Genomic DNA, 4,944 nt, shown 5'->3' on the forward strand with positions numbered 1-4,944 from the left:
CCGCCGTGTGTGACGCCGCCCTGCTTCGGGACGCCCGTGGCCAGCACGCCGCCACCTGGTGTTGGTGTACCATGGCACTCCCGCCACCTCTATTTCCTCTTCCTGAGAAGGGCAGGCCATTGGGTGTGAGGGTGCTGCCCGGGGTGGGGGCCCTCAGGGGCTGGCCTGGCAGTCCAGAGCTGTTTGGTCTTACCAGGTGATGCCAGGGTTTTCTAATCATACATATTTCAGAACAAAACCATGGGCACAGGATCACAGGGTCCCGTGTGCTGCAATCCGCTGGGCCCCTTGACATCCATTGCCACGCGCCAGGCCCCTTGCGGACCGCAGGCTCTCCAAGGCTTCCCAGTCCTACCCTTTCCTTGTGCCGGCTTGTTTCTCAGAAGACTCACCTCGGTCTGAATTCAATGCCGCAGGACCTCAGCCTGTCTTGGGGTCTACAGTTTCTCTTCTGCAGAAGGAGGACTGAATCAAGGGGTCACCATGGGTCCCTTCTGGAGCGGGGCCTTCCAGTACAGGCTGCCCACCACCACGTGTGGCTGCTTCCATTCAAATTTAAATGTGTTCAAACAAAATGAAATCTAGCACTTGCCTTGCCTCCTTTGCCTCCTCTGGTGCAGTCTCCACCTCGCTAGGGAAAGCCCTGCCCCCTCCATCCTCATGAACAGCCCAAGCAGGTCAGAGGGCCCCAGGTGGCCAGGTGATCACTGCCAGGAGTTGTAGATGCTGCAACAGTTGGCTTGCAGTTCAAGCTCACGTCCAGTTCCCAAGTCTTATCTCCGCCAGAACAAACCGCGTGGCCTGAAGCCAGGAGCACCTGCCTCAGGGAAGCAGACCTCTGGCCCCGGGGTGGGAGGGCACCCTCCCGGAAGGGGCCTTGGGATGATGGCCTTGAGGTCGCAGAAGAAAATTGAGACCCAAGGATTCAGGATTGGCACAACTTTGCTGAAAGCGTTATTCCCAGAAGCCCTGCACCCTAGCGCAAGGCCGAGACCTTCCAGAGCCATGGAGGCACACTCAGCAGGAGCAGGGCCCACAGAGCCCTCTGCGGAGCTGGGATGGCGTTCTGGCCCTGGCACGGGAGGGACGTCAGCCATGAAGTCATTGATTTTTAATTTGGGAGGCAGAGTGTGGCCGGTGGCAGCAGGGACTGTGCCCGCACGTGTCTGCCATGGCACAAGCAAGGAAAGGGGGTGATCACCAGATGCTGACAGTTGCTGCTAATGGAACAGGGGTTTCCCCGAAGGTAGGAAAAGAAACCCAAAGAGCCTCGAGCAAACAGGCCAGCAGGAAAAAGACCTCAGTGGGCCCATCCTCGTGGGGATGAGACGGGGACGCTTGCCCAGAGCATCTGTGCGTTCATAGACACAGGAGACTTTGGGGATGGAGGGGGTGGGGCAGGGTGTCCTGAACCCAGCACTGTCCCAGTCGTGTGCCATCTGCATATACTGAACCTTGAACACCCTTGGTCAAGAGCCAAGAGGGGAAGTTACCTGCCAGCTCCCGAAGGCTGCAGACCGGGTTAGGGGGGTGCAGGGCGCTGGGCACCAGGCGGGGCAGTGGGCAGGACATCCCCTGCAGAGCCAAGTCCAGAGGGCCACAAACCCCAGTGTGAACGGGAACCTCAGAGGAGGGGCTGTGGGCTTCCCAAAGCAGGACCCTGAGACCTGCTCTTGATGGGTTCGTTTACATGGCAGTGGGATTCCCATCGCACAGGGAAGGCCTTGAGTAGAGCAGACAGCAAACAAAGATGCTCACGTGGGTACACCAGCAAAGGCCTCATCCAAGAACCCTGGTGGAAACAAGCCCAAGGCAAGAGGAGCCGCGTCAGGGAGGCCAGAGTGCTGAGCCGCCCCCCGCCACCCCCTATGCCCTCTCCGAGAAACACGCACTGTGATAGGCCCTCCCTGTGCGCCTACCCCAAATTAGCTGGGTAGAAACCTCCCCACGCGAGGTGTCCAGGAGGGTGCCGCAGGCAGGCGCTGCGCTCTGGGAGGGACCCTGGGAGCACCTATTGAGCCTCAAATAGTTTAGCCCTGGGCTCCCCAGGACATGCTCCTCGGCAGGAAGCAGCCACGGTGCCCACTGGGAACCCTGAGGAGGCCACAGCCGCAGAGACCACGCGTCCATGGGAGAGGGCTGTGAGGGCTCCACAGGGGTACACACAGACAGGAGGGCTCGAGGGACCACCAAGAACAGCCAGGAGGGAACAGCCCTCTTCCTGAGGCCTGAAACAACCCCAAGAAAAAGACCCTGGGCCGGGGGGGAGGCGGGGGGAGGAGGGGCAGAGGAGGCGGAATGAAGAATGAAGTGTGGGACAGCCTGGCTGCAAGGGGGCTCCACATCCTGTGAGGCACTTGGGATACATCAAGGAACAAAACAAGCCCCCCCCTTTTTTTAAAGATTTTTTTTAAAATCTCTGTCCTGGGACAGCCACACAATTATTTAGTTAGAAGGTAACTTGCCCTTCAGAAGAGAGCGAAGCCTGTGGGCAAGCTCAGGGGCAGCAGGGGATGGGGTGACCCTGATGAGGGGCAGACCCCAGTCATCTGGGGAAGGAGGCTGAAGGGGGCTTCAGAGAGGAGGAGGTTGAGCAGAGGGCAGGAAGAGGGAAACCTCAGAGCACCCCAGGCAGGGGGACCCACAAAGGAGGCCCGGGAACCCCAACTGGTGGGCATGGGGCACTTGGCAGGAAGATCCCGTGTTGGGAGCTAGCTGTGGTGGGGCTGAGCGGCTGCAGGGGAGGAGGCTTTCCTAGCAGGGAACATACCCTGAGGAGGGGCGGGGAGTGGGGGGAGGGATCGGAACACAGACACCTATTGAGACAAGAGGCCAGCAGCAAGGATGGCAGCAGGCGGGCTGGGGATGGGCCAGGTAGCCACCTGGAGGAGGGTGCTTGCTCTGTCTGAGGGGATATTTGAGAGAGAGGTGGAATCAGGAAAGGATCTTGGGGGGCAGGGTGGGGCCTGAGGGCAGGGGTTGAGTGAGGGGGATGGCATGAAGGGCACCCATCAGACTGGGTACAGGGCGGGTGAGTGTCCAGGGAGCAGCAGTGCCCCCCACGGACGGTCTCTACCAGCACCGTGCAGCCCACCATGGCTGTTTGAACCAGCCACGTGCCCATCCCTGAGGAGAAGGCATGCTAGTACTTCTCCCATCCGTGGGATCTTGTCCCTTTCCAGGCTACCTTGTGGCCGGAGCGGGCGGAGGCCCATGCTCAGCCCACAGCACCTGCTGTCCTGAGAGCAAGGGTCAATGCCACTGACACGGGGCCTGGAACCTGAACCTGGTGGCCATGCACGTGAGGAAGAGCGGTTCGGTCACCACAGCTGGAGGCTTTTCTACACTTCTGCCAATGTATTCCTAAGTAATTCCATATTCCACAAATGGATATAGGAAGTTACTGTCAAAAAAGGCTGGTGTTGGGGCACCTGGCTGGCTCAGTGGGTTAAAGCCTCTGACTTCAGCTCAGGTCATGATCTCAGGGTCCTGGGATCGAGCCCCGAATTGGGCTCTCTGCTCAGCGGGGAGCCTGCTTCCTCCTCTCTCTCTGCCTGCCTCTTTGCCTGCTTGTGATCTCTGTCAAATAAATAAATAAAATCTTAAAAAAAAAAAAATGTTGATGTAGCAGATCCAGGGCCTGGGCTCTTCCCCAAACCTGGGACCCAACAACACACCTGTGCCCATTGTCACTTGCTGGCTTTTTTTTTTTTCCTTATTTTTAAAAACAGCAAGAGTAATGCAACTTGGAAAAAATGTCAAGACATGAAACATTATATAAAATAGGCATTTCAACACCACCCCGGGATGAGTGTTGTTTCCAGCGTCCTGCGTGCACCTGGCCCCCCACAGCTCCAGCTTTGGTGAGCGGTGACCCCCAGCGGCCAACCTGCCGCTCTTCTCTGGCTAACATCCCTGGGGCCACCACGAGCAGAGTGCTGGGAACCCCTGAAATCTGACCTCTTCCCAGGCCCCTGGAAGTGTGGCCAGAGCAGAACGTCAAGTTGTCTTTGGCTAGAAAAACTCTGGGCCACACCTTCCCGTCCAGAGGCCCTGTGGGGCCAGGCTGAGGCCCCGCAGTGGATACCCCTCCTCCCTCTCCTGCTTCACCCCAGTTCCCGGCTCTGGGGCATCCCCAGGGCAGCTGGTACACAGGAACCCAGCTCAGGGATCCCAGACAGTGAGCCCAGTGTGGATCCTCCAGCTCAGGGATGCCCACTGTGGCTGGGCCGCAACCCAGGACACATGGCGCAGGGTCTCCTGGAAGGGGGGTGGGGGTCAGAGATGTAGCCAGGACGATGGTGGGACTCTGGGTTTTGCACAAGAGAGCCACAAGAGAGCAGTGCTGTGGGGAGGACGGAGTGGGCTCCTGGGAGACAGGCCCAGACCCAAGAAGGACCTGGTGGCTGGGACCCCTCCCTGCAGTGAGCAGGGCGGCACCCCCTTTCACATATGGACCCTGAGGTCACACCCAGGAAATGGCAGAACTGGTTGTGCAAGCCAGGCCCTCAGAGTCTCTGGACAGCGGCCCACCAGGTGGAGATGGCGGCCAACCCCTCCGTGGCCACCCCAGCTGGACACCACCACTCCCTGTCCCTCCACAGCAGCAGGCGACAGTGACATTCCTAAGTAAATCAGGGGAGAAAGAAGAGCTGCGTCCTTTGGGGGAGGATGGTGGCATTTGCATGTGAGACGGAGAGGCTCTAGGAAAATGGGCTGCCTCTGTTTGCAGACCCATAGCCCCACACCCCCTTCTCAAACAAAGGCAGATCCTGTTCCAGGAGCTGGGAGACCTTGCCCCCTGCCAGGCAGCTACGCCAGGCCCCTCTCCTGCCCATTTGCCAGGCAAGGTGAGGATACCTGAGTGGACAGCCCCACCTGGGCAGGACCACAAGGACGAGGTCCCTCCCAGTTCTCTGTCTATGGGTCTGGCCCAGACTCCAC

Source organism: Neovison vison, chromosome 3 (assembly GCF_020171115.1).
Source record: "Neovison vison isolate M4711 chromosome 3, ASM_NN_V1, whole genome shotgun sequence".
NCBI lineage: Eukaryota > Metazoa > Chordata > Mammalia > Carnivora > Mustelidae > Neogale > Neogale vison.